This window comes from Hirundo rustica, chromosome 1 (genome assembly GCF_015227805.2).
Source record: "Hirundo rustica isolate bHirRus1 chromosome 1, bHirRus1.pri.v3, whole genome shotgun sequence".
Classification (NCBI taxonomy): domain Eukaryota; kingdom Metazoa; phylum Chordata; class Aves; order Passeriformes; family Hirundinidae; genus Hirundo; species Hirundo rustica.
Window position 1 is genome coordinate 25108898 of NC_053450.1, and position 21462 is coordinate 25130359.

The following is a 21462-nucleotide window of genomic DNA, read 5'->3' on the forward strand; positions in this document are numbered from 1 at the left end:
AGTCTTCACAAAAGATGATGCAATCAAGGAAAAATAATACTGTGTAGAAACCCAGAGGGAGGAGATAGAGGGCTTCTAGTGTGAGACCTTACGGTCTGATCGACTTCACAGCTTGGTTTGTACCCTGCATCTGTCAAAGTATTTGCACTTGGCAAGCTAATTGCTCTTTCCTAGTGGTGTTTGGTTGGTTGGTTGGTTTGTTTTTGGTTTTGTTTTCAAGGTCAATGAATTCAATGAATGCTGGATTTGGAAATATTAGAGAGAGAAGAAAGAATGTGAAGAGTTAAAAAAAAATGAGATAGAAAAGATGGGGAAGGATGGAAATGAGCTGAAATACCAGTTTCCAAAATTTTAAAACACTGTGCATCTCCATTCTTTTTCATCTGAGCAACCCTGGTGATTGTGGGCACGTACAGAAGACAGCCAGAGGCAGTACTCAGAGTCGCCCTATAAACAGTTGGGTGGTATCACAGAAGAGCAGGCATCTGCAGGATCTCCTCTTCCCACTAACAGGTGAATGTTGTATTCCTGAGGATGAAATTCTCCTGCAGCAGAAGTGAACAAGACCTTGCTGAGTATTTTAGTGCACCATATATGCATCCTGCTGTTTAATGTCACGTTGTGCTGCACTGATAAATTAGTGTTCCCTCTCCCAAATCACATGGCTGTGGGAAAAGATGCCTGCCCAAGGAGGCTTTGGCTGGTCTCATGCCCCCAGACAACTGCTCATGTGATGCTTTATGAAAGCAAAACTAGAACCTACCACCTTCTACTCTACCAGCTTCTTTTCAACAGGAACCATTTATTCATTACAAAGCAACATATATAAAAATATGGCCACTGCTTTACAATGGTGACTGCAATGCTTCACCTGAATTGCTGGCACGCTGTTGGAGGGATGTGACAGATTCTGTGAGTCAGGCCCTCTAGACAAACACTAAAAGTTCCACTTTAAAAGTTATGTTCAATTCTAAATCTCTTTGAACATAAACTGAACCAATGAAGAAATGTAGCACTACAAAGAAAACAAAGCGCTGCAGTGTTTCAAGTACAGGAAAGTAAAAGCAGACAAACAGCTTGATTAAATCTGATAGACACCATTACTTTTGTTCCAGCAGCAAGAAGTACATTTCAGATGGTGCTTTCATCTCTCTTTTACCTCCAAGTAAAGGTCCAAAAATAACCCCAAAGAATGAGAAGCACAATGTGTTTTTTCTTCCTGCTTGGCTGGTTAGGCTGAATCACAGACCTACAGGACTGTCTTCCTTTGAGATGGAAAGTGATACTATTAGCCTTGCAGTACAGAAGGGAAATTGAGGCACACAGGAGGCCACATGACTGCTCCAACATTGCCACAAAAGCCTGGGGTAAAGCTTAAAAGCGGAATCTTTTTTGTTCTGGGCTCATATCTCAGCCATTTCTCTCTCCTTCCATCTTGACTGAATTACATGTGTTACTGCCCATGCATCACAGACGTTTTCGGGAAGCAAATATTTGTTTGTTCTACCCAAAGCATGAAATTTGCTCATTGTTACAATATATTAACTAACAGTCAGATGTGAATGGAAACTCAAGTTCCATCCTAGACAACTTCTTTGTTTGCTAAATTTTAAGAACACATTTCCCACTTCATCTTAGATGAAAGGATCCTAACCCTGATTTTTCACTCTATGTGGCAGCTGCTATCAGATAGTCGAATATAAGGAAAAAATATAGACTGATCCTTTCTTGATTTATTCACCCATTATTCAGCACAAATGCTTAGTCATTTTAAAAATTCCTTTGTAAAATAAAAACATACCACTTTCATGATATCAAAATGGGTATCAAGTCAGTAATTTTTGCATTTGCATTTATTTTAATGCACTAATTGGCTGACAATAGATATCTGATTGTTTTCTCCATCTGTAAAATGTCACATAACATTAGAAAGTGATATTTGGTAATTATTGGAAATACTTCACAGTTAGTACTTGCATTTTATTTTGCTCTTCATTTCCCTTCACAATGTAGAATTTAAAGTTGTTTTGTACTTCAATATAAATTCAAGAATTCAGTGTTCATCCTAAAGTCAAAATGCTCACAGAAATGCTGTGGGACCAAAAAAGCTGATGTTTCCTGTCATATTCAGGTACTTAAATTGTTCGTTGTTCTGTTTCTGGAAGCATTAAAGCCTTGTATTTATCCATAGGTCAGGCAGCTGCAAATGAACTGTGCTCATACTTAAATGTCTCTTTTTAAAGCAGAAGATGATTCAGACTAATTTGTTCTTGGCCTCTTATGAGCTCAGACTACCACTTGAGTCCAATTATATGCTATGTCTTTGTGCTACTGACCTACAATCTGCAGGGAGCTGAACTGAGGGCATCGTGTCTGCCTCCCAAAAGGATTTTGGGATAATGATTTTGAATGTTTAGTGTCACATGAAGCCAATGATTTAATCTTTGGTATATTTGATTTAAGAGCAATATTAGGCAGGAATGGAGAGAGAACCTTTTGTGAAAATACTTTAAAGTATGAGGGCTTTAAGCCTTTAGCAGTGATTAGGATGTGCATCACAAAGTAGGTAGAGTGTGCATCTAACATTGCCCATGAAGTTCAACATCTCTTTTGGCTGGGAGGTTAAGTATTCTTAAGTATTCAACTTACTTATGTAAGATTTATTAATTGGAGATCATTATGCTTCAATAATCAAGGATTCAACATAAACATTAATATAAATTTAGAAGTTGTCAAAACAAGGTGCCTTTTAACACAGAAACCTTGCCAACAGACGTGAAATTGGGTAAAAGGAAAAGAAAACGTGGGTGAGGCGGAAAATATGTGCTCTGCTCAATGAATCATGCTTTGTATGGAGCCCTCTCCACAGATAGCCACAAACTCCTTGGCTACATGCAGGAGAAGAAATTTCCATGGGTGTCATGATCAGAGCCTTTTCTTTGATGTTTTCTGTGGGGCTGTTGCAATTTGTGTATTCTTTCCCAGTGTAGGGAGATGAGAACAGCAAGCAGGAACAGCCCAGGTTACACAATTTTTTGCCAGTTCGAGCAGACAGCATAGCCTGAGGGCAGGCAGGGAATGCACCTTGGCTTGTTATAGCCCTCCCTTAGCAGACTTGATTGTAATCAATCTTCTTGCTGTTAAGTCTCTCTCCTGGCAGTCTAGTCCCACCAGCTCACTAAAATCTGTTTTGGCAATTTTACAAATCCTGGAGGATTACAAAGTCACACTGTTACCAATGTCAACCTGAAGTGACTCAACAGTTTGACTGTTTCTAAAAATGAAATAAAGTATTTCCTCTTTGTGTTGCTCAGCTTTCATATGTGATGTGGATGTCTGGAAAGGGAATGAAACATAAATGGTGCAACTATAGATTTCATTAATAAACTCGTGAAAATGTTGAGCATCTGTTAGTTCAATAACTTATTTAAATTTATTTGAAACAGTTCATCTTAGAATACTCTCTGAGTGGAAAAAAATGGGGAAATTGTTCCTCTTTACTCTTCTTCAAGGTTAGTTAGTAAGATGAAATGCACTCAATATGAAGCAATCAATGCCGCAGCACCGTCACAGTTATTAATGGGAAATAAATATGGAATACAGATGTGCTGTCTCGTTGCAAAAGAAAGTGAGTGATTTATAAATTGCCAGTTATCACTTTGAAATACCAGTCCTCACAGAGCATCTGAACTGGATTTATTTTGAAGGAATGATCTGGAGCAGAAGGTTTTACAGCTTGCCATTGTTCTCCTTGAAAGCACCGAGACAAAACAGTGTATGCAATAAATCACACACTGTATACTAAACATTGTTTACATGTTTTCAAGTGAGTTGCTGGACTAGTACAAAAGAGACTAAACTCCCATTGGTTCTTGATAGAGATCATTCAGGAATTATATTCTAGTTTCTCTTAGGGGAGTATATTCATAAAGCAATTTGTGGTTTAATCCCTACAGAGAATGTATTTCTTCTAAAAACCTTGCCTATGTCTTTGTGTTTGAAGACAAATGTAATTGATTTTACAAGACTGATCTTTTGATCAGATTAGTTTATTGGATTAGGCTTTTATCATCACCAGGATTTATTTGTTTTCCAAGCTGTATTTATTTAGAAATTTTATCAAGGGTTTTTGCACACTGTGTGATCATCCCTCAAAAGATTAGAACTTCCAATCAGTTTTTTGGAAGGAAAATTTGCCGACATCACATGAAAAGCTGGTTAAGGTTCACTGAGAGTCAAATTCCACCATGCCTCTCATGAGAGGGCTGGAAGAGAGCAGTCTGTTCAAACTTCTAAGAAAAAACCTGTGTGGGAAGCCTGACATCTATGACAATACCAAGGACCCCTGGAAAAGTGATTTAGAGATGGTGGTTTTGCCCAGGATGCTCATCTCCAATAGCTGCAAGATGACACTGGAGGCATAAGGGAGGCCAAAATCAATGATGAGGTGTGCACTGAGGTGCTTTTAGCACCTCAGCTGGCTGTAGTAAGAAATAACTTTAATTTTGACTTCATGTATACAGACTGGGTGCTTTTTTCTTTTCTTCTGCCCATAACTAGCATAAACCTTTGTACTCACAGTCAGCTTTGGATGTTGTGAATTTACACTTTCATTTGGCTTTTACCTTAGCCTGACTTGTAGTAAGGTTGGTTTGAAGGTGACTGGCTTACACAAAAGCATTTTTCTTTGAAAGACTGGCAACTCAGAAGAGCAGGGAACTAGGATGAGCTGTATGTTCTGTTGTGCCTTAGCAGACATGCACAGACTATTTAAGAGTTACTGTTTTAGGGGTTTTAAAGGGAAGCAACTTTCGGTGACCAGAAACAACCAGGAGGACTCATCAGCATGCAGCAAGTAAGTGGGAAGCTCCCAGAGGCCCTCTCCAGGCTTTGTAGCAATTCTATAAGTAATTCCCACTGCTGCTCATGTGGCTATCTGTATGAAGAGAGCTGGCACTGGGAGCAACTAACAGCACTACAGATCAGGGTACGCAGACAGATACCACTGACACTTGCTCTGGAAAAATTTAGTACGAGGTTCTGGCTGACTTTATGGCAGCTTGCTGTACAGAGCTTTTAACTAGTGCTCCAGGAACTGGATGTTACAATAGTCTGACCCAATGCATGTGGTAACAACACAGCATCCATTTCAGTATTTTCTTGACATACTGTCTACTTGCACATCAATGGGTGTGCTAGCCACTACTCCTGGAGTTACATTGCTAAATCAAATAGTTGGCTGTGAAACTCAATATCCTGCCAGCTTGTGACATTCTCATTTAGAAACAAGAGTGGCTAACTCCATGGTAATACAAAGAATATTACATTTATCTTTGTTTTCTGTTTAAATGCAGATGAATCACTAGTGATGAGCTAGAAAACACCATTACCTCTAACCCCACCACTATTTAGGCAAGTGAAAGTGTCACTAAGTACTTAGTTTTTGTGAAACTAGAATGTGAAAATTATTTCCATTTTGGAAACAAAAATTCTTTTACTGGTATCATGTAAATTATCCCCAATCATTTACAACCAACCCCACGAGGTACAGAGCATATCCTCTGCTCATAACATCACTTCTTGGTTTGACATGTCATTTGGGCAGCTTCAGGGCGTCTAAACAAAAATAAATCCTTTGGTTTACAAAGAAAGACTGGGTGCTGACCCTTGTATTGAGGCTGCTCTCTTGTTTTTTTCCAACAGCGTTAGAGGAAACTTCAGAAGTGGAAGGAGTTCCAGAAACTGAACTTTTCCTGATGTTTAACTTAAATCTCCCCTGTCTCAGCTTCATGGTGTTTTCTCAAGTCCTGTCTTTGGTCATGAGGATGAAGAGATCAGTACCTATCCCTACACTTCCCCTTGTGAAGATATTGAGGACTGCATTGAAGCCTCCCGTCAGTCTCCTCCAGGTTGAACAAACCAGGTCACCTCAGCTTCTCCTTATACACCTTCCCGTCAAGGCCCTTCACCATCCTCATGGCCCTTCTTTAGATTCTCTCTAGTAGCTTAATATCTCTTTTATATTGCAGTGACCAAGACTGCCCCCAGCACTCGAGGTGAGGCTGCCCCAGCTCAGCGCAGATCAGGACAATCCCCTCCCTTGCCCGGCTGGCCATGCTGTGCCTGATGCCCCCCAGGACATCATTGGCTCTCCTGGCTGCTGGGCACTGCAGACTCGCATTCAACTTTCCACTGACCAAGACCCCCAGGTCCCTTTCTGTGGCACTGCTCTGCATCCTCTCGTTCCCCAGGCTGTCTGTACATCCAGGATTGCCCCATTCCAGGTGCAGAATCTGGCATTTACCTTTGTTAAACTTCATACAGTTGGTGATTGCCCATCTCTCTAATTGGTTAAGGTCTCACTGCAGAGCCTTCTGCCCTCGAGGGTGTAGACAGAGTTTAATAGATTTTGACACCAGAAAAGAACATTTTGGTCAAGAATTCTGATTTTGTACACAGGAATTATATGATGTTACTTTGTGTTTCCCACATTAGGTTCCTGCTTCCTGGCTGGTCCAGAGCATGCCTTCCAAAACTGTAATTTTAAGACCTGAAATGATGGACAAATAGGTGGCTGCAGTTATATTGGCATTTATACAAGATGAAATATGCAGCTAAAATAAAGATCCTCACACTAAAAAAGTCCATAAAATCAAAATATGTTATCAATGGGTATAACAAACTGAGATCTTTGTCCAAGTCATCCCACTGAAATTATTGTGATTCAAATGGTAAAAAAGGATGGCTCAGAAGGAATAAAAACACCAGTGCCTAGCCCAGTGTGAATCACTAACCCGCTTATGTTCATACTTAACTATAGACTCATAGACCATATAGCATCTGAATATATAGTCTCTATAGTCTAATACATAGTCTCTGTATATTTGTACATAAACAGATTATATATATATATGTAGATAGATAGATTATACATATAGCCTATAGTAAAAATATATATAGTCTATAGACTATATAGTCTCTGAATAATCTCAGAGAAAATAAAACACTGGCAGCAAAGACAGCAGAAAACTTGTCAGGCAGACTCTAAGCACCAACATGTTTATACAGTTACTTATATGAGGACAAACCACCTTGTGCTCACAAATGTTTCAGGAAAACATTTCTTGACTACATGGTTTTCTAGGGGAAACAAACCCCCAAACCCTCAAATGTTACAATATTCCTTTTGCTATTATTTAAAGAAAAAGATGGGTTTTTTTCTATGTTTAAGTGCAAATTTATTGCTAAACATAATTAATTAAATTATTGGAAGCTATCCTAACAATTCAGGTTATTTTTATTTTGTTTTTTCCTCACTGTTGTTGTTAAGCAAGTATATTAATTTATATGATAGAGTTGCTATGTTCACCTTTGATTTAGAGAATCAAAAATATCTTAGAATACAAGAGACTGATCAGGTGGGATCAGATAGGATTTAGCCATATAAACTTTCATCTTTCAAAAGTGGAATTGTTTCTTCTGTTATCAGCATCCATTAGAGAATGTATAACCATTCTTTCTTCAACCTAATTGCTACTTTGCTAGAAGAGATTTTCTTAACAGTCACCAGGTAGATGTTTCTCTCAGTAATTTGGGAAAATTAAAGCAGAAATCAAAAAACAATTGAAAGTTCAAAGAATTCTTACAAGTAGGAAAAAGAGATGCATTGATTAATCCTTTCTTTAGCATTCCCATTATTTAACTTCCGTTTGAAACTAAAAAGGGAGAAAAATACAAATGAAAGAAAAAAGAAATCTATAAATTCTTTGTTTCCCCTGAAAGATACATCCCTTTCAAATCTTTCACATGCCACGTTTGAAGCAGGTTGCAAGCATCAAATCATGTTAAGTTCGACTTACTCTAATGCAACATGAAAGACACAGCCTGAAGTAATGCATTACAACATGAGTTGTCACATGTGGGAGTTTTTAAAAGAAAGCCATTTGCTGATAAAGACAACACAATCAAACAATGGCTGGTTTGAATAAAAATGCAACATTTTCATGATGCGTCTCAGTTTGGGATTATATGAGACATTTTGGTCTGAGAAAATGATCAGTTTCCTGTCTGCCAGGAAATGACTAAGGTAAGAAAAGAGGCGTTTGGCAGAGCAGCTGTCCTTGGCAAAGGCAGTGGTTTGAGACAGGCATTGCACTTGAAGGAATACTTCCACCACTGAAGCGGTCAGCACAAGAGGAGCAATGTTTGGGAAGGGTCCATGTAAGCAGACCATACACCTCTGCCACCTGTGGTCATCAGGTATCTTGAGGCTCTTAATTCTAGAGTCGCAGGGCTGTGCTGTGCGGCGTGTTAGGCAGGGATTGTTCTTGTAATGATTTTGGTTATCTGAAGTTATTTTCCTTGCTGGCTGTTCTTGCCTTGCCTGTTGCAAGCACTTCTCTGTGACTACAGCAGTGGACAGGACTTGGGGACCCTCACAAAAACACACACCTGGTCAGCACACACATGGGGACTGCTCCCTTTAACACGGCTTTCGTCCCTTACTCATTCTGGTAATTTTCAAAAATTTCCTTCTTTGAAAGAAGATGCTACTTGTTTCCCAGTGGCATACAGCAGTAGATCTCACCAAGTAAGGCTGTTCACACAAACAAGATGTTGGTGACCATGGAAGTTTAAACTTGTTGAAGTAAAACTTTACATATTGCTCTTCCTGACAGTGCCAGCTGGTGACTCTAGCCTGCGCTGCTGTCATTGCACCTAGAGTAAATAAAGAGGGCATGGAGTAAAGCTGGGTGGGGTGTGCAGCTGCAAAAATGCCATGTTATTTAATACAGGAGTTTAATACAAACTGTTGAGATAACCCGGTACAAGGGAAACATAAGCTGTACAAGAGAAGAAAGGGCAAAGGCAAAGAGGACTGCATGGGAATGGAAGATGAGCAGAAGCAGTGTTTATAGTAGGAAAAGGAATAGTGAGGGCAAGAGTTCAAGCAGCAAATACAAATATCATTAAAACAAAGGGTAAAATCCTGTTTGTTTCCCCAGATGATAACAGCGATGATAAATTGATTCACAGCCTGGTATTGCTGGGAGCCCCAGAAAGGCTCTCTTTGTGCAAGAAGCAAGGGTCGCACATCAACTCTTTGAGGCAGCAGGGCCTCATGTCCAGGCACTGTGAGGTTGTGCTCCCAGAACACCACTGCAAAATACCAGGAAGCTGTTTAAACTGGAAGGATTCCTCTTCCACATTCTGAATTCAAGAAATCACAACGGAAAATCAAAGCATGTGTTTTTAGCAAAGCAAACCAATGTCTTTTTGTATAAAACCCACTAAACCATCATACATCTAGAAAGTCCTATCATGATTGACAGCATACTTAAGAGAAGACAAGCTGGGAATAGAAAAGGTTAGACTTCAAGGGCAATTTAACAAGCAGCAGAAAGACATTTGCACATGTAGTGTCTGAAACAGGAGCACAGAAGTGGAAGACAATGATCAGCAAGTCCACCCATGGTCACTGGCAAGCATGTAACAACATTTGGTCTCTTCTCTTTGCAGCCCACAAAACACTTCTCTGTGCCCCATTACCAGCTAATGGGCTGCAATGAGAGAGAAAATGTCAGAAGCATATCAGAGGGTGAGAGCAGAAGATGGATAAAAATCATGACTAGTCTTGCAACTTGCCATAGCAGTTCAATCCTGCTTCACTTACACTGAACACAGATATTTGTCTCTGAGCCTCAGTCCTCTCTCTGCCTTTGTGCCTGCATAAAAGGAGTGAGAATCAACTGCCATTTCAATTCCAAAGTCCTTGGGATGGCAATGAGATGGAAAGACCCACCTGTATGTTTGTCTCCAAAGGTTATGTCCTCAAGTCTTCATTTCATCATGATGGTCAGGAGTTAGAGAAAGTGTATATGTGCTTGCTTTCAAGTAACAGATTTTTTTAATTCTTAAAAACATATGATGTTTGGATAAAATTCCTCTCATGTAAAACTGCGTCATTTTAATGATGTATTTTTCTGAGATGAATTTGTGTCTACTCATTTAAATCAGATGAGCAGTTTTAAATAAAAAATAAGAATGGGTAAATAAAAACATCTGGTAGATTATTAAGTTCCACATATTGAGCTTTTATTAGGAATAGTTGATACAACTCTAAGAGAGATCTTGCATGTAAGCATTATTCACTTATATACAGTTCCTGATCAAGAGTGGTAAAGAAACATGGAGGAACAGCAAAGCCACTATGACACTTCTTTAACAGTGGGCTTGAAATGTGCTGCTTCTTCATTTATTCCTCTTATTTTCATTTTAATTATCAGGAAAAAAAAATTAGAGTCAATTCCCTCCATGTTTTTATACTTGGTGCATTTAAATTAGACATCTATACTGTCTTTGTGCAAGTGTGCTGGTGGGGCGAGGGGAGGAAAGATTTCAGACCATCCGGTTTTCATCAGAAGATCCCTGGGAAGAGTTGGACCCCTCTGACCTGCCACATGCTGCAGGCATTTCATCTGTGGGATGTGTCAACTTGAGAAGTGAAGTTGTTCCCAATCAGAAGTGACTGTAAATATGACAGCTTGCAAACAAGAGGTACTCTCCCAATAAAAACACTACCATGAACAGTTTCGTTCCATCAAAAGCACAAAATAAAAAAAAAAAAAAAAAAGAAATTTCCAGCTGACCAGCAAGCTCAGCAAGAGACCTGAGAGAACCTTTGTTATTCCTTTAATGTGAAGAAAAGCCTTGGACTACACTCAAAGGCGTGTTAAACTGCCAACACACTCAGTACGTCTGTGGTAATTTACACATCCTTACCTTAAAATACACTCTTGACATTCCTCATTATGGAAATCATAGATCTATACAAACATGACTTATGTTATTAATATTCCACACACCATCAGAAAGTGGGAGGCATTAGCCCTGCTGAAATGCAAGAGAGCTGATAATCCAGGTCTCTGCTGCGTGAGCTGGTTGTGCACCACTTCTGCCAGTGGGAGCCAGTGAAGGGCTTTGTGTTCCTGGGCTGAGGGTGCATGAGGTTGAGAAGAGTTCAAGGCAACAACATCACAAGGATTTTTACAGTCCCAGACCTCCAGAAATGCCTGTCAGCAAGGACTGATGCCCTATGTACCCTTCCCTTCTCCTTCTGCCCTGGACAAGGATATGAGGGATAAGAACGTGCTGTGGTTGCTTCTTCTGAGCTGCAGCCACACTACAGCACAGCAAAGATGCACTGGTGACACTGCTGTTGAAGCTGTGAAGATGCAGATGTCCACACGGACTACACAAAAGCTGAGGCAAGCATCACCCTGCTGCACTAGGAACCTTCTTTAGAAACATTTCTGGGAGTAACATTTTTATCAAAAGTGGAAACAACTTCATTTCAGTAGGGCAGTCTAAGCTATGGCAAAAGAAAGGTTTTATACATTTTTTCCCCATTGTCTTTGTCTGGAAATGCTATCTCAAACAGCTGCACTTGCATTGCACTTTCTCAAATGGGAGTCTGAAAGGCTTTTAGTTGTGCATGTTCTTGATTATTTTTATTTTTAGGCTTCTATCCTCCAAAGTCTTATTTAAGACAATAGTGACATTAATTAAAACAGGACTGCCCCACTTGCATGATTGAGAACTACTCAAAGCTTTATCAAATCATGTCCAAGATTCAAAGTAGAGAAGACCATGTATGCCAAGAGTTTGTGGACTTTAACACTTTCCTCACTTTTAAGCAACTAAATCACACCATAAATAAAATAGACTAACAGGAAAATTAAACAGCCTGAGTGTAGCAAGGGGGAATATTTCAATAACAAATATTGCTACCCATATACCTCAACAGAATGTGCTAAAGTAAACAAAATGATAGCATAATTATAGTCATTCCAGTTATGTTAATTAGGCTATATACACGCTTCATTGATAAGCAACTGTGGTGCAAAGAAGTGCTGTAAGCCTGATATTTCCTTGGTTAGCAGCTTTGTTGTGCATATGCTGCTGTTATGATCTCAGTTGCATTAATGCAGAGCAAAAAAACCCCACAACCCAGACCTAAAAACAACAGTAATAATAACAGTATATGTCAGGGCAGGCTTAGTGCAAGTTCAAGCTGAACAGCCCAGTGTGATGTTTCTCTCACTCTGAACTCAGGTTCCCAGAGAAGATTGCCAGCAAGGCTTCCCAAGACAACATCCCAATAAATGCAAATACACAGCAAACATCACAGTTAGTTGTGTTCCACAGAGGGAGTCTTTACACCTGTGTTTTGCTGACTCTGTAGCTATAATTTCTCAACACTCCGCAAGGTGTTTTGGATTGCAGCTGCTCAGAATTTAACATCACATCTTTTTTTATGGAAGTATCACTTCTTGTTTTTGTAAGGATTTTTTTTCCCTGAAGTGTAATTATTTCATGAAAACTGCAGTCAATTTCTTAAAATATTAACTTTTGTGTGGAAAAAAAACCCTTTTAATTGGAAGAAATATATCTTTGCTAATTTTTGATGATTTTTTTTAATGGAGAACCTAAAATGAAAAAAAAAAGTTGAAATTTTTCAGAAACTCAACAGAGAAGAAAACACTGAATAAAACAATTTAAAAATAGGATCAACAATTTTAACAAGCTGTTTTATAGCAGGTAAAGGGCTCATTTTTTAAAACAAACAAAGAAATATTTTAAGCATTTACCTCTTGAAATACCCGAGGTTCTCTCTGTTTCAATCTGAAACATGACCTATGACTTTAAGTCATTCTTTCTTTCTATCTATTCAATCTTTCTATTTTTGAACACTTCTGATTGTTGAAAACCCCCCCCCCCCCCCCCCACCAACTTTGGTATTTTTACTAGTTTCTCTGTGTCATTAAACTTTTGCTACGGCTTGTTTGGGCTACTACTACTGTACTTTAGGTACATCTCTATCACTTGGTAGAAAGATCCCTGAAATAGCCCAATCCACACTGTGCCAATATTATGGCATCCCAAATACTGTTAACAGTTTTAACAACATGTTGCCGTGCTGGGCAACGGAGATACTCCTGCTTGCTCAGAGCTGGTCTCAGTCTTTCTCCTGCAGTGCCACTTTGCACTGTCCAGGCACAACTTTAGTGGAGAATTAGGCTCAAAATTAGAAATAGAAATACCAGTGAAATAGATAAGATCAGTGCAGGATCACGTTGGAATACAAGCACTTTGATGAGGCTGGAGAAATCAAGACTCATTTTGAGTTTCAGTTTGAGTAAACGAGGTTATATTTTTACCTACATCAGGCAGTTTCTCTTTCTATTCTGCTGGTAGGAGTCATGACCTCTGTGTCTTGACCTCTCAACCACTTTGGAGAGGATACTGCTGCTTGCTTCATTTCTAGTCTTACCACCAACATTCAGAAACACATCTCAAACTTTAAAAAAATTATGAGACTAGTTAAAAAAAACAACAAAACATGCACAAAATGTAATTATTCATTGTCCAGTTTTATTTTTTTCAGCTGCTGATGTGGCTATTACATTTCAATTGGTGTTTCATCAAGGAACAGCATACCCCAAGTGGATGTCCTGGCTCATTCAGCTCTGACAGCCAGCTGTAGACTCAGCGTTGCACAGAAAAGTTTGTGGCACAGGAAACAAACATGACAAACCACCCCCAAAGGAAAATAGTTAAAGCAACTTTCAGAAACATTTGCCTTGCTGTTGCAAGCATTAAATAAAAAGAGTTACAAGCCCGATATAAAACACACTTTTGAAATCTCATTTTTCCCCTGCTCTTGCAGATTTACACTCCTCTTAATGGCTTGAAATAGTCAAGAATTAAAGTTTCTGTCTTTTGATTTGATTTGAAATTTGATTTGAAATACTATATATGGATCACTCCAAACTCCTATGTCGGTTTCTTTCACTTAAAGTATTTAAAAAAAAAAAAAAAAAAAAAAAAAAAAAAATCCTGATCTAAACAATACCTCCAGAACTAATGAAAGACCTTCTCCAAATTCTACAAATAGTGATGTTCAATCCTGCAAAACCTTCAGCTCCATCTAAGATTTGCTGAATACAAAGAATAGCTTTCAAGAGAAACTCAGTAATGCCTTTCCTTGACTGCAAGACTGGAACTTGAACATGCATGTGGAATTTTTCACAATATGCTGTGTTTGTGGTTTTAATTATCATCATAAGCGCCACAGTTAATCTGTAGTTCGACATGTGAAAATGTTTATATAGTTTTACATGCTGGCTTGGTAACACATACAAACATTTAGGTTTAAAGGAACATTGCGGGTTGAGTCCTCATCACTTTATGAACCCTTACGTCAGCCATCTGGAGACCCTCCCCAGCTCTTTTGCCACCTGTGACTCGGCCACCCAAGCTCTTTCTCCTTCTGACCTCACCTCCTCCAGCCAGCAAGAGAAAGAAATCCTCCCCTGTTCAAACACAGAGGATAAGAAAAGGTGAGAGACTCAGAATGGAGGATTTCTATGGTGCTGAATCCACCAGAAATCAATATATAAGGAGTAATTCTGAAATGACCAGGCTCTTCACCAGTGGTTAATGCTGGAGGTGGATTTTCCCCAGCACACAAACAGGACCTTGCTGGAAGTGTATCTTCCTCTTCCCATCTGCTTACTCCAGCATATGCATGATGCCTGGCAGAGGGGCAGAAAAAGCATGGCAGAGAAGGATGCAGAAGGTCTGCAAGCATAGGCACTTCTTCACCAAGCCAAAAGCCACACGCTGCACTGTGGTGCCAAGCACAGGATAACCTGGTCGCCAAATGTCACATTTGTTACCCCCAACCAAAGGATGATCAATCAGCTGATTATGACTGAACATTTGAAAGCACAGATTATTACTTTACAAAGAGCTCACACTGAAGACACGAAAATTCAAATACTCTGAGTGATGGTGCTGCAATAAGGAGGATACTGAGGCACATCAGCAGGCACTCAGAAGAGAGTGGGCTGCTATGGATCCAAGAGCAATGCTGTGAGACTGTGTCACCTCTGTGCTTTTGCCTCTGGGACTGCTCCACAGATTAACCCGCAGGACCAGATCTGACTTTCTCTCCTCTTCACCCATCTTTTCAAGGAGGAAAACCCAACTGCTCATCCTGAGCCTAAGAGGTCCATTTGCTGTCTGATGGAGGGGGAATCACTGACCTCTTCATAACTGCCCACAGTCCAGAAACCAGAAATATTAATAAAGGACAAATCTTCATAAAGTGTGCCAGGCAGTTCTCAGCAAAGCTACTGTTCTCTGAACTTCTCATGTTGGAGTCTTATGAGGAAACACACTGGTACTGACTTTCACCTTTTTTCTCAAATGCTTTTGTCCTGTTGATGATAGATATGGTAGAACTACAAAGGAACTTAAATTACTTGTGCTGCCCATTGCCAGTGGTCTTCTAGATAAAGTGAAAATAAAATGTAAAGAAAAATTATTACAGAAAAGAGCATAAAGAAGTAATACAGTTAAAGAATACAACAAATGGAGTGGCAGGGTTTTTTTTTTTTTTTAGCAAGGAGTTGTAAAAAGCTTTGGTACAATCAGCTACTTGTACATGGTCACCTCAACTTTAGTATGGGTTTTAAAGGTAATGAAGTACATTTTTTACACATCAGGCTTGATGAAATCCTCATTCTTTCTTAAAAATCTTCTGTGAAAACCATGTGGAAAGTATGCTGTGTATGGGGTAACCAGTAGTAAACTATGACATATCAATAGAACTTACAAAGCAACCTCAGAAATCTAGAAGGCCAAAATGCTGCTTTCTGTTTTATCACAAAGGCGTTACCAAACTGCTTAATACCTCCATGTCCATTCCATCATCTCTCTAAAGCTCAGATCACACATGACACTTTAAAACAAGTTTGTTCCTACTCAAAGGTGCTCTCCTAAAACACATTTCATGCAGACCCAGCAAAACCAAACCACTTCCCTGAGTATCACAAACCCCCCTAATAGCATTGATGTGATGAGAAAGGCAACATAAATCTAAACATTAATGAAAGTTTGTAGAGGGCAGAGTTTAAACAGCTGTGAAGAAGCTTATTCTGAATATGCATCAAATCAATACCAGTCTTCCGTGTGTGAAAACAGGAACATCTTCATTCAAACCCGACCTACTTAATGCATCAAATTCATTCTGCTTCCAGATAAATCATGTATTTCTAGATCTGTCTCTCATAAGATTTTAGAAGTACTCCTTGGTGAGAATGCAATAAATAAAGATTGTGCACTACTGTGCATGTGTGTGGGTGTGCTAAAAGCAATTCCATATTAGTTCCAGGAAAAGATATGACTCTCCTTATGCACCCCTCCTGATTCCTTCATGGTTGATATGGATGTATCAATGCTATTTCTTGGAACAGTTTATTCTAAGCTCCTCTTTCATTGTAGCCAACAGGCTATTTATTGAGTAACTCACTATAAAAACAATCATTATAATGAGTCTATTATGAGGCTAAGGTGATCTTGCACACACCTTTTTCATGTCTGTTTTTTTGTTGTTGTTGTTACTTTTTTTTCCCCCCCTAACAGATAGAAAAATGAAATAATAATCCAACAAAAAAATCTTCTGTGCTATTTTTACCACAGAAGACCTCTCTTTCATTCAGCAGTTTCACTTGGACAAGTAATACATGGAAACTAATGAGGGCGGTACAACGCAAAAACTGACAAAAAAACCCATAGGGAATTTTCTGGGACATTTTAAATCTTTTAGACGCTCACAGACATCTGCCAGCAGTTATCATCCCACAGCAGAGCTGGCAGAACTGTGTACTCACATACAAGACCCCCAAAAAGCACCATTCTCAGGCACAGTGCAGTCGTGTTTGCTGGGCATTTCAGAGTGCCAACTGCAGGAACCCTGGCCCCAAGGCTCAGGCACGTGCTCCCTTCCACTGCACCACAGCAACCCCGGCAGAAAAGAGCTGGCATGGGGGAACAGGGTGGATTTTTAATCAGCACAGCAGCCTGCTGCGCCTGTGGGCCAGCACACATTCATTTTTGCATCCAGGGGACAGGGGCAGCTGGAGAAACAGAACTCGGCATGGGGGCAGGTAAATGTAATTATCTTCTAGGCTTCCCAGCAAGATTTCAGCAGAAGATTTGCATGATAATCCTTGGAGACATTTGATACAATTTCTGTGACTGTTGTCTTAGGGATCAGCTCTGGACCCCAAATATTGTGTGGCTCTGAGGAAGACTACAGTGACTATGCATAGGGCTGAGAGAATTATGCACATCCTGATGTGCCTAGCAAATACCCAGCCATTCTGGCTTTCCCTTTCAAATGATTCTAAGTGTGGGATGTTTCACATATTAAAGTCAGGCATCAGCTTCGGTGACATGCACAGGTCTGGCTGTTAGGTCTGGATATGCCATCATCAGGGATCTTAAATTATTTCTTCCTTAGCACTATGTCAGAAAATTGCTTGGAATATAACTATATCTTATAAAAAACCTGCTGGTAGGAGAAGTTGCCCAGCCACTGGAGGTACCAAAGGAGACACAACGAAAGGATGTAGCTCATCCTGACAAAGTGACATCCTGACACTTCAGGAACAAACGGCACATTGAGTAAACGTGTTGGGGAACAACGGAGTGAATGATCCACGGTGAGTAATTTCTTGTTGCCTCTTAAGGAGAGGACAGCAGTGTTTTCTTGTTTGTTGAGCTAGACTAAACAGGTCAGTTATGGCAGCACCATCTTGTGGCTCCCTGTTAATATGGCCTGATCCAGGGCAATCATTAGTTGACAATTTATATCTGTACGCTAGAAGTTACAATCCCATTTAACTGGCATTCTTTCAAGTTTGTTAGATTTCAGGTCTTGTTCAAAATAAATCAATCTGGGGTATGCAAATTCTTTAAACTCAGGAGGCATTGGTTCAAGACAGAGTGATGGATGGAGAATCTCATCTTTGGTCAGAAATCCAAATGTCTTCTAAGAAGATTTGATTTACTGCCAGCTGTGCAACTGTTACAGAGATTTTTACTCTGAGTAAGGAGAAATTAAAGGACATTAGTGCTATCAGAATACAGAGGGTGAGAATAGGTGGCAAGCTTCTAAATGGGCTGACAAAGACCTGTATTTCCTCTACTTTTGAGCAGAGATGGGGACAAAACATAATCAGTACCATTCCAGTTAAAAAGTCCTGACTGTGTGAAAGGCTATTTAACATACCTTTGCCCTTGCAAGTATTTATATTTCTGATGCTCAATTAACAGGTTTTCACCAGATACTTCCAAACTGATTTAAATTTCAGAGCACAAAAACTACTTACTATCAAAGTAAACTTCTAACTGCATGCTGCAGAAAAAGCAGAAAAATGTTTTGCTATCAAAGCTGATGTAAGAATTCTTCATGGGCAAGCTTAAAAGGAGTATACCATCTCTTGAAACAACCTGAAACAGATGCTGAACTACTTGAGGCTTAGCTCCTTGAGGCAATTTTTGTACTGTAATGTAGCACAACCAGATGTCACTACCTGGAAGGCCTTCAACAGCCATTGTACTTAACATAATGTGAAGATGACCAAACATTATACAGAGCTGAAGGCTAAATGCAGCAGAAAACATAATTCACCGTTAGTTCAGAAAGGTCTTCTCTGCACAATCAGTAATGTTTGGAGGCTGACCTTTAAGACACATGCAACTGATATGGCTGAAAAGTGAAGCGTGGCTCCACAACGCTCCATAACCAGAAATGAAAATACTGGAAAAGAAGACTTCACCGGAAAAAGTGTTAAGCCTAAGTGCTGGACAATTCTGAGCTCCAAAGTTATACCTGCTGCACTCATACTGCAGTGTCATTGTCCAATAACATTTTCACTCCCTCCTAGGAAGAGGATGCAAGATCCTCTTGCAGGTTCCAAATAGGGCACATCTATACATACTGCTTTCACAGTACCTTTTGTGTTTTTCTCAGCTGCATTTTACAATAACAGTAACAATGCTTCTTTCACAGATCAAACTTTAGTATTTAAAGGAATTGTAGAAAAGTGAGATTTCCTGTGAAAAATTCTCCTCTTGGAGTGTCATCTCCAATCTAATTCTTATTTCAAGTAATAGCAAATCATGGAAAAAATTAGTTTCATTGTTCAAATCATTGATTTGAAATTATTCCAAAAGCAGCCCTAGATGCTCTTCTATCATCGCGATAAAAAAAAAAAAAAAAAAAAAAAAAAAAGGTCAATATTCCAAAATCTTATTAAAGGAAATATAAGGTCTATTTATTTCCTTCCTTGCTGATTGAAGTTCAGGGGTTAGTTGTATTCCTATATTACCTATTAAAATTGATTTTATTTTAGTTTAAAGAAAAATTGAAAACACTCATTTTTTTTCCTAAGCCAACCACATCAGAAAAGTTTGTCAAGCTTTCTAAGAAATATCTGCTATGCAAAATGCAAGCATGATTCAAGACTGCAGAACCTCAGAAGAAACCCACTGATAACGAGTTACCTGTTGTACGGACAAAAAGGTTATTTTGTCTGTCAGAACAATGGTTTGAAGTATAACCTCATTCCCACAGAAAACAGTAGAATGCATGGTGTTGTACTTCCTGCATATCACAGGAAGTCTCTGCATTGGTCATTTCCTCAGAAATTATTTTTTCTAAGCTATAAAAAATGCTTCCAAATGAAACCCATGCCAATGGCTCAGAACTGAGATGCAGTAATACACACAGCAGAAATCAGGGTCAGTATTAGAGGAGCATATACCACCTAAAGTGTAGCAGTGTTTAATAAATGACACTTCTAAAATACAGCAACTGAATTCTATTGGTGTTATTAGTAATCTGTCTCCTGTACTGAAGGAATGAACAAGGACAATATTGTTACTTATAATTCAGAGCTAGCTTGTATGAAAAAGACATGTGGCATCAGGAAAATGTAATTAATTTGGTGGTGTAAGCCTTCATAAATTATCAAGTATTCCCAATAGCAGTCCTGCAAAACTTACAGAGAACATGAGCTGCCTCTAAATTACTTAGTTTGCTTGCTACCAGAATTCTTTTAAGGTGGTTAGATACTGACACAGTATTAAAAATACTCAAACTATTACAATGGCTGACATATTGAGCCACCTTTAATTAAGGCCATAATGTTCCTTTGGGCCATACCTAAGACAGTAATCTGTGTCCAGAGGCTGTCACTCTCTTCTCTAATGGACTACAGCACACAAAAATTAATTATAGGGGAAAGGTTGCTGCTCCAACTGGGACTGGAGATTCAAAGGCAAACGTTTTGCTGTTGATCAAAATGAGTAGCTCCTTTTGCAACAGCTAATGCAGTTTCTGTCACATAGCACTTAACCCTCTCTTCCAGCACCAATATGAGCAAATTTGTTTCCCAAGGGGAAATTTTTAGGGTTTTTTAATGTATTCATTCATTTATTCATTATGATACCATCACAAATTTTGCCTCTTCAAAAATCAGGAACAAAACTTAATTTGAAAAATTCAAAAGGAAACATCAGAGATCCCAGCCACAAGACTCTTCTAAGCCTATGTCAATAGAAACAGACTACAGCTAAACAAAATTTCAAAATATTTTCAACTCCTAGTTGTTTAAATTTTTAAACATATTTAGAACCTGATGATGCTTTGGTGTTTGCTCTCAGCAAATATTCAATGGTAAATAATTTTATAGGAGGGATTGCTTGCAGACACAGTAGACTTTAGGCAAACAATATAAAATATTACTTAAAAGAGAATTTCAAATCATGGATAGTACTGCCCATTGCCCAAGTCTGCTAACTTTTTGACTCTGAACCAAAGAAAGCAAAGCTGCAGGAAATAGAAAGAAAAACATTCCCTGACAAAGATACCTTCATGGTAAACTCAAATTGCTTGTGTTTATCAAAGAATCCTCTTGTGTTGTGAACTAACCACAAATATTTCATAACTCACCATCAAACTCATCGAAATATTCTGCTGGGTTAAAACACATCTGCACAGTGTTGACACTGTGTTTGTTCCTGCCTGCAAGACAAATGAGGGAGAGGGAAATGTGAGTTATTGCAAATATTTAAGCTGAAGCAAGGGGTTAGGGATGGAGGAGAAAAAAGCATAACATAAGTAGTAAGCTTGAAGAGACAAATTGCTGACTAAAAGGAGGAGACAGCAATGATTGTCTTGACACAGGATAGCCCATGCAATTTTTCAACAGACCATCATCAAAATTCAGAGCACCAACTGCCAGAATGTATCTGCAGATCCCCTCCTCCAGCCTCAGGATACAGGCAGCTCCCATGAACCTCAGGGGAAATCTTTCAAGCACCAGTGTTCCCTATTTCAGTAACACCTGAGATGATTAAATGAACAATGAAACTCAGCTGTAAATTTGCAGCAAGGTTGCAGTCTGCAATCTGAATAGTATTAGGAGGAATGAAATAAAAATTAAATCAATGCTCACAGGATAATGCAAATCAGATGCAAATAAGCTTCCATTTTATTTGTCCTTTCTTTGTTTCTTTCTAATAGTGGCATATTTAGCTCATGAA

The 21462-nt window shown here is 39.1% G+C and overlaps 1 long non-coding RNA gene across 1 annotated transcript; it reads right to left on the reverse strand.

The window, feature by feature from the left end:
* Positions 1-14662: 14662 nt before the first annotated feature.
* On the reverse strand, positions 14663-21202 carry LOC120759694 (uncharacterized). Its single transcript, XR_005703218.2, has 3 exons — positions 21131-21202; positions 20870-20941; positions 14663-15355 (listed from the first exon to the last, which is right to left on the reverse strand). It is a non-coding gene; the product is annotated as an uncharacterized LOC120759694 (long non-coding RNA).
* Positions 21203-21462: the final 260 nt, after the last annotated feature.